Genomic DNA, 22,410 nt, shown 5'->3' on the forward strand with positions numbered 1-22,410 from the left:
AGCAAATATAATAATGTATACCAGTCAGGAAATCATGAATTTATTTATTTATTTATTTTTTTGAAATCATGAATTTAACCATTCAATAAATGGTCTAGGAGCTGATAGACGCCGCAGAGAGGGCATGTCTAAATTTAGCCCGCAGTCCTGTTCTGTACCTCAGTTTGTTACCATCTAATTTTGGTGTCAGAATTAGAGTTCTTTATTAGCAAAATTACAAAATGAAGTTTACATCCCTTCCTTATCATACAATCTCTTTTCAAAAAGTCATTTTATAATTCTGACACCATTTCAATGCTTTCACTTCCAGTTCTTGTATCTTTTTGCCTTTAAATTCTTTCCTCCAACTTGGTAAACTGGTTCTTGATCATATTTTAAAAGTCAAACAAACAAAATGATAATAAAAATAAAGCATTGCAGGTTGAGAACTGGAGTTGTACTGCCAAAGGTACTTTAAACATCTTAAACAGGCCAGTGTTCAAGAAATACAGGTCTGGTTAAAAATACTGATAAATAAGCATTTAGGTAAATACCAGGTAAATATTTTCATTTGTGGTAAGTAAAGGCCTCCAGTGAATCAAGAGCATGTTTCAAATACAACATATGAGAAAAATACACTTTTAAAAATGTTGTTTCAAAGCAGTATTCTTTCCCATTTCCCAGTAATCTTTCCATTTTTAGAGGCAAGTGAGGTTCAAAGGTCAGCTGTTAGTTCATCCTGTACTTTTCTGAAACTACCATATATGTTTAAACTTAAAATTTTTTCCTTCTTCCCTCCCTCCCTCTCTCCCTTTATCCCTGCCTGTTTGTAATTTCTGTCTAGGATTTTTACGTAGAGAACTGTACAAACCAGGGTAGTGCCTCACATGTATTTTTATACTTTTGTGTATTCTTGGGACTCAGTTTAAAGAAATGTTTTAAAGTGTGTTCATTCTGTATTGCTTCCAGATAAAATTATTATTTCACTTATTATCTAAAAGGATAAAAGTAAGTTTATAAGAAATTTACTTTAGACCTTTTAGGCTGAGCCCAAAGTATTTGATTCGGAGACTGAACTTAACTCTCCTGTAGGTAAAATATGATCAGTGGAGGTGGGGAATGTGAGCAGGACTCATCTTCAGAGAGGAACCTGATGAAAGGAAAGGAAATATTAGCCGGTAGGTAAGGAGCAGTTGCTGACTGAGGCAGAAAGCCAGAAGCAAAAGCTGCTACAAAGCAAGATCTTATTGAAAAAGGGGAGGGGAGGGGCGCCTGGGTGGCTCAGTCGTTAAGCGTCTGCCTTCGGCTCAGGTCATGATCCCGGGGTCCTGGGATCGAGCCCCGCATCGGGCTCCCTGCTCCGCGGGGAGCCTGCTTCTCCCTCTCCCTCTGCCTGCTGCCCTGCCTGCTTGTGCTGTCAAGTAAATAAAATCTTAAAAAAAAAGGGGGGGGTGGAGGGGAAAAAAAAAGAGCTCAAGGACTCTGGCTTTCTTATTCTCATCAACCATGTATCACTGTTTTTGAATCTGTACTCTGATTTTCCCATACTTGGACGGTCTTATGTAAAGCCCTGCTCTTCTGTCTGCTTCTGTTGAATTAGAGTCTGTTAATGATGTTTTAATTTTTTCTCTCTCATCCCATCACTTCTTGTCAGCTTCTAGGAGTCTGTTAGAAACAATGTATTTTGATGTTCAGGCTGTTTTTCCCCTCCAGCCTTCTTAAGGGCTCTGACCTACTTAAAATTAAAGGGGGAAGAAAACCCTAAAAGATACACTATTTTGGGTGTGAAGAACTGGACGTACTGCTTCAGCGGTGCCTTGATAATTCAGGAAAAAGTCCTTTGTTCTCTGTTTTTTATTGAATGACTTCCTGTGCAAAGACAAATTGGATCAGCATTTTTTCTGATTTAAGAGGGAAGGAGTGATAGCTGTGTTTTGCATTTTCTGATGCTAATTATATTGTAGTTTTCTAAGATGTTTTTCTTTAAAATTTTGGATTTGTGAGGACATAGAAAGGTTTATCTTCTTGTTCCCCTTTTTGCCAGTTCATAAAAATAAATCGTGCTAGGGAAGAATAATTTATAATTCATAGCCTCTTCCGATGAGTGGTACTGTTTCTTTTTTTTTTTTTTTAAGATTTTATTTATTTGAGAGAGAGAGAATGAGAAATAGAGAGCACGAGAGGGAAGAGGGTCAGAGGGAGAAGCAGACTCCCTGCTGAGCAGGGAACCCGATGTGGGACTCGATCCCGGGACTCCAGGATCATGACCTGAGCCGAAGGCAGTTGCTTAACCAACTGAGCCACCCAGGCGCCCAAGTGGTACTGTTTCTAAAGTAGAGGTTTCTAATCAGTAGGCTGCACTATTAAGATATGTAAGACAACCATACACCTGGGTTTGCCAAGGATAGCCCCAATTTAAGTATGTTTTCTTGGCTTATTATTAGGGAAAGGAAAGAAAGAAGCCCCTTCACTCTGAAAAGTGTATTGGAATGATGAATTATGTGGTCACCCTGGCTTAATGTCTTCATAGATCTCCAGTGTGGTTACTGTGTCCACACTTTCTTCTCTGGGGTCAAAATGTCCATTTGGGCAGAAGGCTTGGAAAGATGTTCCAGAATGATTAGGGTTTTGTCTCTCTAGATGGTGGGATTATAAACGATGTTACATTCTTCAGTGTATGTGCTCTACTTTCCAGCTTCTTACTAAAAATGATTGTGTTATTAAAACCAAAACAAAAGAACTAAAGAAGTTTTCAAAGATTGTTTAACAAAAATAAAATGGAGACTATGTAATGGTGAAGCCTATCAATCAGGCTTTTGCATTCTAAGCAATATAAAATGACCTTGTCTATTTTTTTTTAAGATTTTTTATTTGAGAGAGAAAGTGAGAAAGTGGCAGAGGGAGAGGCGGAAGCAGGCTCCCCGCTGAGCAGGGAACCCAATGTGGGGCTCAATCCCAGGACCCTGAGATCATGACCTGAGCCAAAGGCAGATGCTTAACTGGCAGAGCCACCCAGGTGCCTCCTGACTTTGTCTATTTTAACTAAGAAATACAGTTTATTGGAATGATTGAAGTAGTTGACTCTTGAACAATGTGGGAGTTAGGGGTGCTGACCCCCCAACGGTAAAAAATCTGCATATAATTTTTGACTACCAAAAACATAACCACTAATCGCCTACAGTTGACAAACCCTTACTGATACTGATATAGCACACATCTTGTATGTTACATGTAATGGAGGATAGTCAGAAGAAAGGCATGTGGGGAAGGGGCCCCTGTCCTAAGAGGAAACTACCCTTAAAAGGGAAAAAAAACCCATCCTGTTATTCTATACCACTCTGGAAGGAGCCCTCCACCGTTTCCCATGTGAAGAGCTACCTGACAGGGAGTTGAGTACGTGGACAAAAACCTGATTGGGTGGCAGGTGCATGGAGGGTTAGCCAAATTAAAACAGCCTGCCAACAATCTCATAAAAACCCCTAGACTTAGGGCGCCTGGGTGGCTCAGTCGTTAAGCGTCTGCCTTCGGCTTAGGTCATGATCCCAGGGTCCTGGGATCGAGCCCCGCATCGGGCTCCCTGCTCGGCGGGAAGCCTGCTTCTCCCTCTCCCACTCCCCCTGCTTGTGTTCCCTCTCTCGCTGTGTCTCTCTCTGTCAAATAAATAAATAAAACCTTAAAACCCCTAGACTTAGGAACTCCAGTGGCAAACTTCTCAGGTCCCCTCCCTCTTAGGGAGCTTTGTACAATCGCTCAGTAAACTTTGCGTTGCTGCCCACCACTTCGTCTGGTCTACCTCTTCATTCTTCGAAGCTGTGTGACCAAGAACTGGGGGCACTAAAGGAAGAGAAATCCTGAAACAACATGTATTATAATACTGTATTCTTGGGGTGCCTGGGTGGCTCAGTCATTAAACATCTGCCTTCGGCTCAGGTCATGATCCCGGGGTCCTGGGATCGAGCCCCGCATCGGGCTCCCTGCTCCGTGGGAAGCTGGCTTCTTCTTCTCCCACTCCCCCTGCTTGTGCTCCTGCTCTTGCTATCTCTCTCTCTGTCAAATAAATAAATCTTTTAAAAAAAATAATACTGTATTCTTACAATAAAGTAAGCTAGAGGAAGAATGTTATAAAAATCATAAGGCAGAGAAAATATATTTATAGTACCGTACTGTATTTGTCAATAGCATAAGTTTATGTCGTCTGTTGATAATATGAATTGTCTGTCAGTACCTGCATTAATATGGTCTTACATGATACAAAACACTATAGCTGTTACACATATTACTAACACTAGACATCAGAAACGAAAACAGGGCGCCTGGGTGGCTCAGTCGGTTAAGCGACTGCCTTCGGCTCAGGTCATGATCCTGGAGTCCCGGGATCGAGTTCCACATCGGGCTCCCTGCTTAGCAGGGAGTCTGCTTCTCCCTCTGACCCTCTTCCCTCTCGTGCTCTCTGTCTCTCATTCTCTCTCTCTCAAATAAATAAATAAAATCTTAAAAAAAAAAAGAAAGAAATGAAAACATAGGAGCGCCTGCATGGCTTAGTTGGTTAAGCATCTGACTCTTGATTATGGCTCAGGTCATGATCTTGGGGTCCTGGGAACAAACCCTGTGTCAGGCTTTGTGCTCAGCAGGAAGCCTTCTTGAGGATTCTCTCTCCCTCACCCCTTTGCCCCTCCCCACTCACCTGTGTGTGCTTGCGCACGCTCTCTCAAATAAATAAATAAATCTTTACAAAAAATGAAAACAATGTGAAAAAGTAGTTTATATTTATTTACAGGTATAACGCTTCGTGCATTGATAATGAAGAAGCAGCAATATGGTTGTTTTATATAGCCTACTGTAAGCAATACAATTGCTTCATGGTAGCCTAGCTTATACGTTAGTGAATGCATTGTTATAAAATTTTTGTGCCATACAGTATTAGAGTCATTCATAATACAGTATTAGAAACATTGTTACATTAAAAAAAATCCCGTACCTGTGATGATAGGATGATGAGCAGTTCCTCTAGATATGAGAGAGGCATACTGTACAGTAATGTAATTCTTTAAAAAGCAGACTTATAAAATAGAAAATCAGCACAATATTTTATATTAACTACCACTCACCTTATGCCTACATAAGCATAGGCTATCCACTTCCATGCAGGTCTTGGACACACAACGTTCTTTATGGTGAATACGTAGGCAGTGATGATGGTGACGACACAGACATGTCTCAGATGGTGGTTGTCCCTACCGTTCTTAGATTTTCACACACAGACACTCACATACCCCACAGATGAGCTTATTACCTTTATGGCTTGGTGGTGGTTTACTGTTCACTAAGTGGAAGTAGGTCATCATAAAGTCTTCCTCCTGTCTTCTTCGGGCTGCTCAGGCTGAGGAGGAAGTAAAAGAAGGGGTGGGGTTGGTTTTGCTGTCTCAGGAGTGGCAGAGGTGGAGGAGATGGGAGGTGAGCCTGGAGAGACAGGCACACTGGGTGTAACCTTCTGGGAATACATCCTAACGTTGGACTTCTTTTGCTATATTGCATTTCTCTGAACATGCTTCTGTCTGGTACCAATCCTTGCACTATTTACTTTAGTTTCGGGGCCTATATCACACAAGGGCCCAGGTCGTAAAAGAAATCAAAAGCAGTCTTGAGTAATCTGAGCCCTTCTGCCGGATTGTCCAGTGTCCGTTTGTTTTCTGGGGCTGCTTCTCCTGGGACTTCTTCCTCACCATCTAGCAGTATCCAAGAGCGCTCGTCTCCATCAAGTCCTCTCTTAATTCCTGTGGTTCTGGTGTCAGTTTAACTCTTGAGTTTCTCTGAGATCCGTATCTTGAAACCCTTTACCCACCCACTGTTTTTGCCATATCAACAGTTTCTTTCATGATTTCCTTGATTGGCTCTGTCATAAATCTGTGAAGTCATGCACAGCATCTGAACACAGTTTTCTCCAGCAGAAATGTCTTGTTTCAGACTTGATGGCTTTAATGGCTTTTTCTATAACAACAATGGCATCTTCAGTGGTGTAATCCTTCCAGACTTTAATGATGTTCTGTCAAGGTTCTCTTCCATAGTGTTCACAATCCGTTCCATTATACATCACCATGTGTAATGAGCATTAATGACCCCGATCTAGAGGCTGAGTTAGAGTCATTGTGTTTGAGGGCAAGTAGTCCGTTTTGATACCTTTGGTGCTGATCTCATGGGGGTTCTGGGTGCCAGGGGGCATTGTCCAATCAAAAAAACTTTAAACAGCAGCCCCTTATTGGCAAGGCACTTCCTGACTTTAGAGACAAAGCTCGAGGGAACCCATGCAGAAAAAGGGGTTCTCACTGTCCAGGCCTTCTTGCTGTACAACGAGAAGACTGGCAGCTGATGTTTATCTTTGCCCTCTGGGCTCTGGGGTTAGTAGTGTTACAGATAAGGGCGGTCGTGATCATAAACAGCACTGTGCTTGTACAAAACAGTAGAGGTAGACCCTTCCTTCCTTCCTTAAACCCTGGTGCTTGCTTCTCTTCCTTACTTATAAATGTCCTTTGTGGCACTTTTATCCAGAATAGGGCCCTTTGGTCTGCATTAAAAACCTGTTCAGGCAGATATCCTTTCTCCTCAGTGATTTTCTTAATGGCGCCTGAGAAGTCATTTGCTGTCTCTTGGTTGGCAGAAGCTGCTTCTCTTCTTAACTTTTTTTAAAGCCAGATCTCTTTCTAAAATTATCAAACCATCCTTTGCTGGCATTAAATTTTCCAGCTTTAGAGCGTTTACTTGCCTTTTATTTGAAGTTGTCATGTAATGACTTGGCTTTTTCTTGAATCCTGTTAGTCTTAGAGGTATGTCTTTCATTTAGCCATCCTGTACCCCCATAAAAGCTGCATTTTCAGTACGGGATAAAAATGTATTTTGCAGAAAGTCCAAGGTTTTCGTGTCTCCTGGCATAGCAGCAGTGACAGCTTCCTCAACTTTTCTTTCTTCTACAGCAGTCCCTACGCTGGATTCATTTATCTTGAAATGGTGGACACCATAGCTGCAGACCTCAATCCACGCACATACCAGGCAGTTGAACTTTTTCTTGTAAGGTCATGCTTCCTGCCTCATCAGTGGCACTTCTTATGGGTCCCACGGTGTTGTTCAGGGTTTATGGTCTGGCACTAAACACAACAAAAAATATATGAGAATTGGAAGAGATCACTTTTACCAAGATACAGCGTTTCCTGGAGAGCCAGCCTGCTTGTGCTGTGATGAGGGTCACCCAGCACTTTAAGTGGCTGCTCACCACACGTGAGCTCCCCGCACTAGCAGGAGAGATGGCTCTGAAGTTATTACAGTAGTGCAGGGTGTATTACAGTTAATTTTAACGCAGTTAGGATTTAATACTGCATCTTTGTTTACATTTCTCTTGACTGCAAATGGCGCCATGTACAGTCTGTAAGTGTGTGTAAGTTTTGATAAATTTTTAATTTTTTAAAAAGATTTTATTTATATGAGAGAGGGAGCGCACAAGCGCACAAGAAGGGGGGAGGGGCAGAGGGCGAGGGAGAAGCAGGCTTCCCGCTGAGCAGGGAGCCCACCCTGGGCCTCAACTCCAGGACCTGAGCCGAGTCAAAGGCAGACACTTAACCGACTGAGCCTCCCAGGTGCCCCTAAATTTTAACTTTTAATAATTTGTGTATATTTTATGGTAGTAAATGATAAAATAGACGAGTAACTACATATATTTTATGCATTTGTGACATACCTAATTTTTTCTGAAATTTTTTGGATATTTCTCGGCCATGCAGTTTGTCTGCATGTTATTCAAATTGTCAAAAATCTCCAAAAATCTTTCACTATATTTATTGAAAACAATCTCTGGTCCATGTATGGGGAGATTTTTTTACAGTTCAAAGCCATGTTGTCACAGGGTCACAGATGTAGGTGGTGGAACAACAGAAAAGCTGGAGGAGTAGTGGAGAGACGCTGGGTGGGCCTGGGGGCCTCTTGGTTCCTGGACACGCCCACCTGGGTAGCTGGACCCCTCCCGCCCTGGTGGTGCTTCCTGGGCCAAGGGCCTGTGCTCTGGCCTTAAAGGAGCAGGAACAGATCACATCTACTCCAGGACTGGGAGGCAGAGCTGTATGGGGACTCCCGTGTGAAGTTTTTTTTATCATCTAGCCACACCCAAGAGATGAGAATAATAACAACAACAACAATAATAATAGTCTAGTTATCTTGATATCTCCTCTCTTAGGAATTTGAAGGAGGCGTGCCTCATCTTTAAAAGGAATCTGCTTTGATTTGAAAATGATCATTAATTACCACTAGTTGAGAGTCCCAAGTAGTGTTGCTTTGCTGTTGTTTACTCTGCATGATTCAGCGCTTACTTAGAACCTCTTGTCATTTGCCTGGTTGGAGGAGTAGGAAATAGTTATTTTGATAGAGGGGTTGATTTAGATACATGCTTTGCCTCTAGCCCTAGGTTATTTTGCTCATGAGTTGTTTCAAACTTAATAATGTAGCTTTTTTAGTTCTTTAGTTGTCAGAATGTACTGCTGTTGTTATTGGCTGTTTATAAACATTTACGTGTATATAATGAACCTAAAACCAAGCAAGAAAAATAGAAATCTCTTGTGTTAATTGCTCTGGGATATGCTTTCTTAGGTTCTTAAAGTTTGGCTTGTGGTTTTAATAGAGTACCCAAGTGTCTCATGTCTGGTGGCAGGACCCATCTGTGTGAGAACTCTTCACTTAGCAGAGTCAAGGTATTCAAGTTTTTAAACATACATGGTAATTACAGGAAAAAGTTTGTGGCCTCAAAATTAAGTCTGATTTACATTTTTCTAATCAGAAGTGGAATGTGAGATTTAAGTAATGTTTAGAGTTCCTTTCAGGGACGAAAAGTGTTTGGGCCCCAGAAGAATTACCAGCTTAAACGGTTTGCCCCTTTGAACTTTTAGTTGTTTTAGTAAGGAAGATTTGTTTGATGAACATGATATTTGCACGTTCTTCTCCTAGGAGTTACAACATTTAATTGATCCAAGTAAAGGTGTAAGTGTCTTTTGAGAATGCGCTGAGTAGGTTACATAATTTAGTGGATCTTTTATTAGTAGACTTGCACTAGGGAGTGGTACGCAGGATGTTATGACAAAAAATATTTGTTAGATTTTCTATTTTTTTTCTTTACGTTTTAGGATTAATCATTTTGGCAGCCTACAGAGTGGTATTTCAGAAAATCACCTTTCCTTTTCTTTTTTTTAAGTAGGCTCCATGCCTAGCATGGGGCTTGAACTCAACGGCCCTGAGACCAAGACCTGGGCTGAGATCCAGAGTCGGACGCTTAACTGACTGAGCCACCCAGACACCCCCAGAAAGTCACTTTTCAAACCAAATTTGATCAAAAGCATAAAGACTGTGGGTTGTTATTTTGCTTGTTTTGTTTTTCAGAATTGTTTCTGTGTGTTGCTGTGAAATATCTCGAGTTTCTGGTAGTCTCAGAAAGCTGTTGATGCATGGTGTTCTGGCAGTTCTCCAGGCCCAGGGCCTGTCTTGGCACAAACCTGACTTCACTGTATCACCTGCTATAATTTAAAGAGAATCCTCAAACCATTGTCTGTTTCCTCAGAGACATTATGTCATATTCCGCATCTTGCAGCACTGTGTGAAACAGCGTTCCCAAACTGCTGTTCGGATTCTATCTCTACATTTGTGGAGGTGGTTCGTTTGACTCTTTTCATTTATTTATAGCTCCTTAATAAAAATCTTGAAGTGATTCATCTTAACTGCTTAAATTTGGTATCTCACACCTGGTGTCCATAGGAGCTCCTCGGCACCCCGTTGGGGTGTGCTGCTGCCTCGGTTTGTCCTTGTCTCCTCTCTGTCTCTGTGGTCAGCAGTATCATTTTAGGGGAAAGATGTTTGGTTATGTGTCAAAGGTTTGGGGTTGGACCCATCGTTTACTAGCTGTGTGATCTGAAATGGGTCTCTTACATTGCCCTAAAATCTGTTTCCTCATCTGTAAAATGGGAATAAAACCAGCTTTTTCCCTCTTACAGCACTGCTGTATGAGAAGAGAGATGATTTTTCAGTGAATCAGCTATCCGTAAATTATAATACACATCATTATTTGACATGCCACTAAGAAAGAAAATTCACTATGTATTAAACTATGTTGTTATACCATTGATTGCAAAATGCATCCTGCTATGAGAAATTATAAATGTGAAAAACATGTATGTTAAAATAAGTGAAATGTGTTATGTTTGATAGCTCCATTCTCCATATTGCTGTCAGAGTGATATGTTAAAAATCACAAGTCTTGTGATGTCATTTCCCTGCTTGAAATTCGTCAATGATTCCCCATAACCTAAGGACCCAGTCAAAACCCTTAATGTCATGAACAAGGGCCAGTGTAATCTGGACCTGAGTGTGGTGCCTAATAGCACTGGCATCACCTGGGAACTTTTTAGAAATGGAACGTCTCAGACCCTATCCCATTCCTGCGGAACAGAAGCTTGGGGTAGATCCAGGAGCTCTAACAAGCGCGTCAGGAGATTCTGATGTATGCCAAAGTTTGAGAATTTCGATCTAGGTCAAACCTATTTTAAGTTTCTCTCCCTGCCCTTCCTGTTACGTGTATTTAAGTTAATGTAGAAGTAGTGCTTCGTTGTAAGGTGAGTACTCCCCGTCCTAAGAAGTTATCCCCCAGAGGAAGAGCAGTGCAAGCATCTCTCATGTTGGGGGTGGGGGAGCTGTCTCAAGGACATTATTTTGGATAGCAAAGAATTTTTTGTGATGACATACTCTAAATCAAAATGATATTAATCAGTGCTTAATTTCAGATATTTTTAGAATTCACTAGTGGAAGTAGTAAAAAAGGCAAAGGCATTTTAACACTGATTTTGTAATATTCCTCACAGTTGCAAGTGTTGATTGTCTAACACCTTTTAAAGATCACTCAAAAAGCAAAACAATAAGTGATTGTGATGTGGAGATTGTGTGTGTGTGTATGTGTGTGTGTGTGTGGTGTGTTTGTAAATCAAATGGAAAACCAAATGAATGCTTATTTCTGACTTGGGATAACAGTTCCACAGGCAGTATCATATTTATTTAAATAAAAACGAACAAAAACTATCGCAAAAGGCTTAGAAATAAAAGATGCTTTAATGTGGAAACCCACTTTAGACTAAAGAATTGGCTTTGCAGATGGATACAGTAATGACAAAGATGCATATGAAGCATTTGAATAAACTTGCTTCATGAATGTAAGAAAAACAATCTAAATATTTTATAACGTGCATTTCACTATATATGCTTAAATTAAAAATTAAATATTATAAGTAAAACATTTGACTGTTTCACCTCTGTACCTAGAAGTTTACCAAAAATTTGGGGGGGAGTAGTTGTCAAATAATATTTGCAGTTTCAAAAAAAAACTCCATTGTCTTCTCTGCCAGGACTGGTCTAGCATGCCTTTCTCTTTGTGGGCTTCTTGTATTCTTTGAAACCCCGTTCCCATCTCCCTCCCCCGCCCCACCCTCGAGGTTAAGAGTACTCTCTTTCTGCCTCCTAGCAGCTGGTACAGGCTGAACATCGGTGCACCTCTCTTTTCTGCTTTCTGTTTGCTGCTTTATTCCTTCCATTAATGTGTACGTTATTTTAAAGCTTTCTCTTTGGGGTAATTCGTAACCAGGTGTAATGAGCATGGGTTTTATAGACAGTCTTGGTTTGAAGGATTGTTAGCTACTATTTAGATTTCTCACCTGGTGAAAATTACTTCCTCTTTCTCAGTCTCCAGAAATTGAAAATAATAATTAGTTTGTTGTGTTATATTGAGGATTGAATGAAATGTCACAGTTAAGCATCAGTAAATGCTTATTATTCAGTTTTGTCTTCAGTGTATCATAGGGACTCAAGATCTCTTAAGAGAGATAGAAGAGTTTTATCTAATTTATACCCCATTATCTCTGGATAGATCAAAAAGCAATTTTAACCATAGGTGAAATGTTAGCTACTGACTAACATAGTTACATTGTTGCAAACAGTCTTTGTTCAATTCTGTCTCTTAAAATAATTACCCACAATCTGACATTCCAGTGGCAACTACTGACATACATCTGTGGTCTTTTTCTTGTCTGTTTTTTCTTTTTACATAACTGAGTTTACTAAAATATCTCATTTATCTGATTATAACTGAAATAGAAGTCTTCTTAAGGTGTGTCTAATTTTTAAAAAGATTTGATTTATTTGAGAGAGCAAGAGAGAGAACACGAGCAGGGGGAGGGGCAGAGGGAGAAGCACGCTTCCTGCCGAGCAGGGAGCCTGATGCGGGGCTTGATCCCAGGAATCTGGGTTCATGACCTGAGCCGAAGGCAGACGCCCAACGACTGAGCCACCCAGCCGCCCCTACTATAAACATTTTAACAGCAAAATGTTTGAAATGTTTTCCGTGGACAAAGTCCTAAGGAAAAGTCACAAGATAGACCATTTTAAAGGTTTCTGATACACATTGCCTAGTGATTTTAGCAATTTATGTTCATTAGCAGCATACGAGTGCCATTGTCAGTGTACCTTTATCTGTGTGTGTGGTTGTTTTTGAAAACTTGAACGGGGCGCCTGGGTGGCTCAGTCGTTGGGCATCTGCCTTAGGCTCAGGTCATGATCCCGGGGTTCTGGGGTCGAGCCCTGTGTCAGGCTCCCCGCTCAGCGGGTGTCTTCTCCCTCTGCTCCTCTCCTAATGCTTGTGTTCTCACTCCCTCTCTCAAATAAATAAATAAAATCTTAAAAAAAAAAAAAAAGACAACTTGAAACAAATGTGAAAGATAAATCAAGGGCATCTCATTGGTATATATGCCTTTTACAGGAAAGTAAATCCATGCTCTGGGTAGATCATTTCAGCCTCCTGTGTTCTTGCAGGCATCTTACTTACGTGTGTCACATTAATCCTTCTAAGGCACAAATGGTTTTGTCATTTTCCTGTTCTCCATTTACTGCTTTCTCGCCTTTCTACCGATTTTAGAGCCTGGCCGTGCTGGTCTCCAGCTGGTGTCTCCAGCGTAGTTAGGGTTGAGTTTGTTGTGTCCCGTGGGTGCTGGGGCCGCTGCTCAGCTGGAGTGCCCTGCCCACCTTGGCTGTAGGTACTGCTCCATGTCTGTCAGAGTCTGACACATCCTAAGTATCTTTATCATTGGTTAAGGGAGTACCTTTCCTTGCGTTAAAGGATTCTGTGGTTTTGGTTACTTTGAGCCTCAGGTACTCTTGCTCAGACTGAGCACTGTGTTGTCCTGCTGTCAGACCATGTTCATTTGTGCTCTCGGGTTCTAAGGCTGGAAGAGCGGGCTCAGTCTTCCATTAGAAAATGTCCTCCCCACTCCTGCCTGGACTCTCCCCGTGTGTCGGGGCGAGTTCAGTTCCACCCGCCTTGAGACCTTCCTGCATCGCTAAGTCCTTTTGACGTTCGTCACAACCATTTAGCTCTTAAATTAAAAGCCGTTTTGAGGTTTTCGCCATGGCTTCTGGGCTGCATTCCTGTGACAGGGACTCTGCCTTGCGGCTTGTGTGTCCGCTCTTACTCGATAGTATACGCAGATGCTCTTCTGTGTGGTTGCTTGATCTCTCACCTCATGGCCTCGGTGCCGTACATTAATTGAACCAGGACCTGGTCCAGTCCTAGGATCATGGACCCTGACTCCATCGTTTTAGTCCTGCACTCCCTCTCCCTCTGTGGGGCGGAGTGTGGGATGAGAGGGGAGGAGAGGATTATCTCTGTCCTAGCAAAGCTTAAAGCTGGATGTTTGATGTGATAAAGGGGAGGTATGTAGGTGTCTGCATTTTCTGTATGTTAGCACAGAAGGGAAGGCCCTTTACAGCAGCTCTGTCCCTTCACATTTCGGGGTGCCCTGCAGTTTCTTGCTCTCTTGGGTACCGGCTTTTTAAACAACTGTTGGTGGGCCAGGGTTGTTCCAGCGTCGACTCCACAGTGAAAAGGCAGCAAAGAAGCTGCTGCTTCTCTGAGCAGTAGTGGCACTTAATCAGCAGAGACTTAAATGTTTCTGTATAAAAGAGATAAATGACTGTGTATATTAATTCACTCCAAAGTAAACAAAAAGAGGTTTTGATATCCTCTTCCAGTATCATTTCTGTGGGCTGTTACCACATATCTGAAGAACTTGTATTACATCTTTCGTATTCCCTTTAGTATCCAGATACTGGAGTGTCAGAAGTTTTTGTTTTAAACATTTTTTGGAGAGAGATATTTTCAGAGGGTTGACGTGCCTCACAGCCTCAAAGGTAAATTTTCTAAGTGTTCATCAAAAGCCCTAAATCCAGGCACTGTACTGTTCTCCTAGCAAGTTAATTTTCCACATGCAGTAAGCTCTATCCATTCCCGGTGTCACTTCTCCCGTCCCAACTTAGGATGTTGGTTTTGGCCATCATTCATATTTTTGTTATTAAAACCTTCCCTTTTTAAAATAGTAGATTAAAAATACTGAAAATAGCTTGTGAGTGTGGAAATTTGCCTATATCAGTTATTTACCCCTTCCTCATTTCTCTGAGGGTCAGAGTAGGTTGTGAGATGTTTGCTGTGCTTTTTCAAATAAGATCTTTTTAAATGAAAGAGAAAAGAAAAAAGACTTCGTGGGCCTCTAAGAACTGTTTTGTATTAGTATAGGACATTGCATTTTCTGGATAATTAAGTATAATGAAGTATGCTGTAGCTACTCAGTTTTTACCCCCTCTCCCCTACAATCTGGAAGAGGGAATTCCATTACTATATTTTTAATGCTTTTAATATTTTACCTGATTGACAGAAGAACTGTGACAAGGTAAATACATTAAAATCTAAAATGTTTTTCCTTAATAATATATTCTGTAATTAAAAAGTACTATTGAGAATTACTGGTTCAATTAATGGCAATAAAGATTCTAGCAGCGAATTTTCCTTTAAAGGGATTTCCTGTGGTCTATGGCATATGGTGTTTGTTTGGCAGCAGATGAGGTAAGGGTATAGTAATTCAAAGGAAAGGTGGCTATAGGAGGGTGAGGTGGGGAGAATTACAGTTTTAAGACTCATTAAACGCTCTTGCTGGACTTTAACTTCGTTATTTTCCTTGATAGGATTCTGGGTCCCCCCAGTTACCAGCTTAGATCAGATTGGTCTGTTTTCTGTTCTGCAAAAGGGAGGATAATATTGCTATCCATGGTAGTGTTGTACAGAGGATTGAATGAATAAACATATGTTAAGACCTTAGGATGATACCTAGCACTCATTTAATCTCAGTAGTTATTACATATAATACTTCTGTTACATTTTTTATACTAGTGGCATGGACACAGGAGTTCATGTTCTTTCTGGTATCTGCCCAGAATAGGAAGTGGAGAAGTAGGTGAACATGTTTTGTTTTGTTTTCTTGCAGATGTCTATGAATTGACTAGTAGATAAATACATAAATGTATTTATAATTTATAATAATGTATTTATAAATGTGCAGTGAGGGGAAACTGGAATTGGAGGTGACAAATATCTGTGATGTGTAATGGGTTCTGAGTTGTGAAAAAATTCTGGATTTGAGGCACAATGTGGCTTTTGAGGTTGCAAGAATAAGAATAGTTGGATTGTTGAAAGAGATAAAATTTTTAAATATTGGAAGGGGACCTTAGGATCTTGGGGGGTGTTGCAGAATTTGAGGGTGCACCTGAATTCTTCCAAATTCATAATGAAGTGTTTCTGAAAACTTTTTTTTAATCTTTGAAGCCAGAGTATGAATTTGGAACCCAAGGGAGGAAACACAGAAAAGATAAAAGGACTGTGCATCCCTAATGTCCATTCAGCCAGTGAAAGTGTTCAGACCTACGTTCTGATTGTTGATTGTGTATCCATGCTTTAACTATTTTCTGTAGACTTGATGTCTTTGTACCTTGAAATTTCCCTGGGTGAGGTTAGAAAATAACAGAGATGCTTTGCTTTAGGGGCTCTTTGGGGAGAATTTCTGGGGGATTGTCTTCAAACTCAGGGACGTGGATTTTGGGAGGCATAAGCCTCTTATCCCCTGCTAAAGCCTTGGAATAATGTCCAGTTAAATCCTGGGCTCAGATCCTTCCTGATTTTTGTCAAGCTCTCTGGCTTACTTCATTTGGCTGGTAGCCCCATATCTCCCCTTATAAAGCCTCAAGTGAACAATGTAAGCTTAATAGGAAAATGATAAGCTATGCATTTAATTTTACTTAAAAATGTATATACATAACATTGAGCTGTAATTCACATAGCGTATATAGTTCACTAATTTAAAAAGTACAAGTCAGTGGTTTTGGTATATTCACACTATTGTGTAACCATCACTACAGTATATTTTAGAACATTCTCATCACCCCAAACAGAAATCCTGTCTCCTGTAGCAGTCATTCCCCATTTCCCATTGGCCCCTAGCCCTAGGCAACCACTAATCTGGTTTTTTCTTTTTTAAGATTTTATTTATTTATTTGACAGATAGAGACATAGCGAGAGAAGGAACACAAGCAGGGGGAGTGGGAGAGGGAGAAGCAGGCTTCCCGCGGAGCAGGGAGCCCGATGCGGGGCTTGATCCCAGGACCCTGGGATCATGACCTGAGCCGAAGGCAGACGCTTAACGACTGAGCCACCCAGGCACCCCTAATCTGCTTTTTTCTTTACAAACTTGCATATTTTGGACATTTTATACAAATAGAACCATGTCTTTGGTTATTGGCTTCTTTGACTTACCATAACGTTTCAAGGTGCATCCATATTATAGCATATATTCGTTCTTCATCCCTTCTTACTGCTCAATAATACTCCATTGCATACATACACTGCATTTTGTTCTCCAGTCATCAGTTGATGGACATTTGGGTTTCTACTTTTTGGCTCTTTTGATTAATGCTACTATGAATGTTCTTGTGCAAATTTTTGAGTGGATGTATTTTTTTGTTTTTCTACTGGGTATACTTAGAAGTGAAATTGCTAGGTCATATGGTAATGCTTATGTTTCTGCTTTTGTAGAAGCTGCCAGGCTGTTTACCAAAGCTGCTGTACTTACTTACATTCCACCTGTAGTGTGAGAGATTTCCAATTTTTCCACATCCTTGCCAACACTTGTTACTGGCTTTTATTTAATTGTTACTATAGCCATCCTATTGGGTGTGAAGTGGTATCTCACTGTGGTTTTTATTTTTATGTCCCCAATGGCTAATGATGTTGAGCATCATTACTTACCATAATGTGCTTATTGTCTTTGGAGAAATGTCTGTTAAGAACTTTTCCTCAATTTTAGATTGAGTCATTTATCTTTTTTATTACTGAGTTGTAAGAGTTCTTTATTTGCTTTCAGTTATTGAGCTTGGGAGTTACGGTGCCTTTGATTCTGGGGGAGAAAGGACCAAGCAGCAGTTAAGTCACAGCCGTCACCACTCGCCGCTAAGGCGTCTGCAGGAATTTAAGGCGGAAGGGTAGAGGAAGTGAGAAATGAGAAATGATTTGCTCCTGATGCAGGTGAAAGCAGTCTCTGCTCTCTTATCCTTATATTGCGGTCAGGGTATTCTTTGGATTTGACCCAAACTTGGGAGGGGGGAAAAACAGCTTTCTTTTTGAGGGGGGGGTCTTTGCTGTTGGTGACATGGAAATCTTTTTAAAGCATGAATTTTGTTTCTTCCTTGAACACATACACAGTATTTTTTAAAGTAAAAATTTTTTTCTCTTGTTTTTGTATATTGGGAAATAAATATAATCCCTAGATGCTTCACAGGCAAATAAGATTTTATATTTACTTTATTTAAAATAGATTTAGGGGTGCCAAGCTGGCTCAGTCAGAAGAGCATGTGACTCTTATCTATGGGTGGTAAGTTCGAGCCCCATGTTTGGGTGTAGAGATTACTTAAAAAAAAAACCAAACTTTAAAAACATTAAAAATGGGGACGCCTGGGTGACTCAGTCGTTAGGCGTCTGCCTTCGGCTCAGGTCATGATCCCAGGGTCCTGGGATTGAGCCCCACGTCGTGCTCCCTGCTTCGCGGGAAGCCTGCCTCTCCCTCTCCCACTCCCCCTGCTTGTGTTCCCTCTCTCGCTGCCTCTCTCTGTCAAATCAATAAATAAAATCTTTAAAAAACAAAACATTAAAAATGAAATAGATTTAGTATTTCGGCATACTTATTACCATATTTTGGAGGTCTTTAGAATCTGAGATGCAACAGAAGTTTGTATTTGGTAATAAAACTATATTTTAAAGTTAACTTTGGGGCGCCACAGGGGCTCATTCGGTTGGGTGTTTGACTCTTGATTTTGGCTCAGGTCGTGATCCCAGGCCTATGGGATTAAGCCCTGTGTCAGGCTCTTCACTCAGTGCGGAGTCTGCTTATCTTCCTCCCTCTGTCCCCCCCCCCCACTTGCTCACTCTCTCTGTCTAAAATAAATAAATAAAATCTTTAAAAAACACAGTTAATTTTATTAGCACTGTTCACAGCTTTTAAATTCTGCAGCAGCGTGGCGCCACGTGGCTCAGTCGTTAAGCGTCTGCCTTCGGCTCAGGTCATGAATCCCAGGGTCCTGGGATCGAGCCCAGCATCGTGCTCCCTGCTCGGCAGGAAGCCTGCTTCTCCCTCTCCCACTCCCCCTGCTTGTGTTCCCTCTCTTGCTGTGTCTCTGTCTGTCAAATAAATAAAATCTTAAAAAAAAAAATTCAGCAGCATTGTTCAGTAGAATGCTTTGTGATGGAAACACTCTGTCCAGTGTGGTAAACAAACCCCCTATGTGTAGCTGTTGAGCCCTTGAAATGTAGCTGGTAAGACTGCTGAGTCTTTAGGTTATTTTTTTAAATTATTAAAACTAAAATTTAAATAGCCACATGTGGCTAATGGCTACGTTGGACAAGTTCTAGACGCTACAGGTGTAGAACCTCACTAATCTATTATGTTTTTTAGAAGTGTGAGTTCAGCTGTAAGAAAATTCTTATAAGAAATAAGTGCAATATGTTTTTTTGGCAGATATTTTTACTGAATGTATTCTCTCTGTTCTCTAGAGGTCTGAAGAGTGCTTGTTTTCTACATGGAGCCTATTAATCTTTATAAATAAAATTCTTTGTATCTGTAATTACAATGTAAAAAATGGCTGGGCAGATTTTCACCAAATTTAGAAGGTTTTGGATGTTGTGAGTGAAAATATAGGTTGTGTGTCATGCTTAAGAGTGGCTTTGGGGAGCACTATGGCTGTTACCTATAAGAGAATGTCAGATGATGGGAAGCCTTCCTGCCACACTTTGTCCAGGACGTGGGAGAGACAGGAACAACTCGTGGCTTTAAGTATGAATCTTAAATAGAAAGTTACTGGGGCAGATGACCCTAACTGCTGCTTGGTCTCTTTCTGTAGCCGGCTCCGGGGACAGTAGCAGCAGTGATTCTCTAGTGCAAATGGGGTCTTCAGTTACCCACTTTCTTTACAGACAGAAAAGCAAGCCAAAGTTTATTGACAGTTTCTGGATGGTGGCGGTGTTCTAGGTAAATTTAGCTTCATTAACATGATTATGAAAGCTTCAGAAAGGAAAGGGAATCACTTGATTTGATATTTTAACACCCTTTTTATATTTAAGCTCATGTGTGTCTTGAGATTAGCTTTTTTCCTCATGAAAAGTTTAACTTTGATTTAGCAAGTAAACATTTTAAAGTTTTTCAGGTCAGGGAGGATGTTTAGTTCACTTTCGACGGTAGATAAACATACCAAATTCATGAAGTATACAACAGGGATAATGGCAAGATGTATTTTTAACTGGCAGTTTGCAGTTCGATTTAGAATTCTGCATGTTCCAAAATGGAAGAAGGTGGCAAGCTGAAACTTGAACCAACCGTAACTGTATGACAAGTGAAGGGTGTGTTCATGGGGTAGAGTGGGTTAAAGTCTTTTTTGAGGAAAGGATAGAGACTCTGAATTCCTAGAAATAACTCCAACAAAAGCTATTTATGATCTTTTTGGAGAAAATGACAGAATATTACAGAGGACATAAAAGCAATCAAATATGGGGACACCTGGGTGGCTCAGTTGATTGAGTGTCCGACTCTTGATTTTGGCCCAGGTCATGATCTTGGGGTCCTAGGCTTGAGCCCCTCCTCAGGCTCTGCACTCAGGGCGCAGTCTGCTTGAGATTCTCTCTCTCCCTCTTCCTCTGCCCCTTGCCCCACTCATTTGCGTACTCTTCCTCTCCTAAAAAAAAAGAAAAAAGCCCTGGAATATAAAATGAGAGAGGGAAGGGTGATTTAATATTATGTGGACGTTATTAGTCTGTAAATGCTGCTGAGACAATTGGTTATCCATATGGGATAAACTAAAGCTCTACCTCATGCCTTAAAGAACATTTCCAGGTGGATAATTACCTACGTTACCAGCGTACCAGAGCTGAAGATGTGCATGGCTTGTTGATTAGAGTTTTTACTTCTAGGTATACACCTTCAAGCAGTGGGTTCCATATTTTATTCTTTTGTGATCCACTGCATACACAGATCTTTCCATGTAGAACTGAAATTTGTTTAAAGAAACAATACTCATACTAAATCAGTCACACTTTTCTACATTATTCCATTTTTTTATGCTGTTGTTTTTTTTTAATCTTTTTTAAAAAGATATTTATTTATTTGAGAGAGAGTGAGAATGACAGAGATCACAGAGGGAGAGGGAGAAGCAGACTCGCCACTGAGCAGGGAGTCCGAGGTGGGGCTCGATTCCGGCGCCCCGGAATGATGAATCTTAATGTCGGGATAGCTTACCCGTAGAAGGGTGGGCTGGGGTTAGGAACTGAGGGTCTTCAAGTCTGTCTGTAATAAGTTAGTCCTTAACCTAAAAAGATCTGAAGCAAATGTGACTAAGTGTTACAGTTTGTTAACATTGCATGTGGGCATACCTTTTTTGTATGGAGGGAGGGAGGAAAAAAGGACCAAAGGTGTTGAGGTGAAGCTAGGTTAGTAAGCAGGACCCAGGTCATCAGAGTTGTATTCATCACGTTAAGAATATTTTTGCTTTGGGGCGCCTGGGTGGCTCAGTTGGTTAAGCGTCTGCCTTCGGCTCAGGTCATGATCCCACGGTTCCTGGGATCAAACCCTGTGTCGGGCTCTCACGCGGGGGGTGGGGGTGTGTGTGTGTCTCCTTCTCCCTCTGCTGCCACCCCTCCCCCCACTTGTGCACACTCTCACTCTCAAATAAATAAAATCTGTAAAAAAATATTTTTGCTTTATCTCAATGACAGAAAGGTTTATTTTATTTATTTTTAAGGATTTTAAAATTTATTTGACAGAGAGAGAGCGCGCGCAACAGCCGGGGACGGCAGGCAGAGGGAGAAAGAGAAGCCTTTCTGCTGAGCCCCGGAAGGGGAAACAGAAGAGCTGGATCAGCTTATAGGTGGTGAATGCAGAGACCTAAGTAGGTCAGGTTTTCTATAGGAAGATGATTATGCTCGTCATTTCTGCTTGATTCCATTTTGAAAGAACTAAAACTAGAATTTTATAATCATTGTTTTTATGTTTACAGAGTGGTATTTCTTTTTATTGGTTTTGATTAAAAAGGTGATTTTTGAATTAAAGATGGAACAAAGAAAGGTACTCAGGTTGTATAACAAAGTACCTGTTTGGATAATGATAGAGATACTGGAGATGATGACAATAGGAAATTGGTTTTGCATCATGATACAATTTACATGTATATACAGAACTTTTAGATGTACCGCTAGGTATTGGGTTAATCTGTTGGGGTTTTTTTTGTTTTAGGCGTTACTTTCTCAAACATTAAAAGAATTTTTTTTTTCTTTAAAGTAGGCTCCGTGCCCAGTATGGAGCCCAATGCTGCGATCGAACTCATGACCCTGAGATCAGCAGTTGGATCTTTATCCCACTGAACCACGGCACCCCCGGACATTAGAATTTTTAATTGTTCACTGTCTTTGGTCTATAATGTTAACTTCTGTTTTCGTTGCAGTTGGTTTCCAGAAGCCAGCTTTGCATTTATTCTTTTATTACTTTATTGTTCTCCTCTGCAACATGAAGGAACTTTGATAAAATCCGAAGTTGACTATTCGAACCGACACCATACATATAAACGGATTTTTTGTGGGAACGTGCTGGAGATGCACCTGGTAGGGGAATGGAAACCAACTTTGCTTCTCTATATCTGCCTTTCTGTGTTGGAGCTGTTACTGCAGAATCTTCAAAGACGCAAACAGGAGTGGTTCTGTGCTTGTCCTCCTATGGTCTCTCCCTTTGTTTGTAAATTAGTACAGTGCCCCCCACAGTGCACAGCACATGCTGGGTCTTTCGTGAATATTTGTTGAATGAAAAAGTGTACCATGGCCAGCATAGAGAGGATTTGAATCTTTCACAGTTTTTAGTGCCTTTTGAAGTTCAGTTATTACTTTATGAAGATAAAATGTTGCTCCTGAGTATTTTTACTTAAAGAAAACAGATAATGGTTCTCAGTGAGTAG

General features: G+C 40.8%; 1 protein-coding gene and 1 long non-coding RNA gene across 6 annotated transcripts in view; one reads left to right on the forward strand and one right to left on the reverse strand.

The window, feature by feature from the left end:
- The window catches only part of LOC114221948 (uncharacterized), a 32,701-nt gene extending 27,387 nt beyond the window's left edge, over window positions 1-5,314 (reverse strand). For both annotated transcript variants that reach the window (XR_003611842.1, XR_015766733.1), the window contains exon 1: window positions 5,088-5,314. This is a non-coding gene — a long non-coding RNA (uncharacterized LOC114221948). The remainder of the gene's footprint in view (window positions 1-5,087) is intronic.
- Window positions 1-22,410, forward strand: part of SRPK2 (SRSF protein kinase 2) — a 241,871-nt gene that overhangs the window by 118,293 nt on the left and 101,168 nt on the right. The window lies entirely within an intron of this gene.

Source organism: Eumetopias jubatus, unplaced genomic scaffold (genome assembly GCF_037043125.1).
Source record: "Eumetopias jubatus isolate StellerSeaLion01/CBP00866 unplaced genomic scaffold, mEumJub1_p1.0 scaffold_14, whole genome shotgun sequence".
Classification (NCBI taxonomy): domain Eukaryota; kingdom Metazoa; phylum Chordata; class Mammalia; order Carnivora; family Otariidae; genus Eumetopias; species Eumetopias jubatus.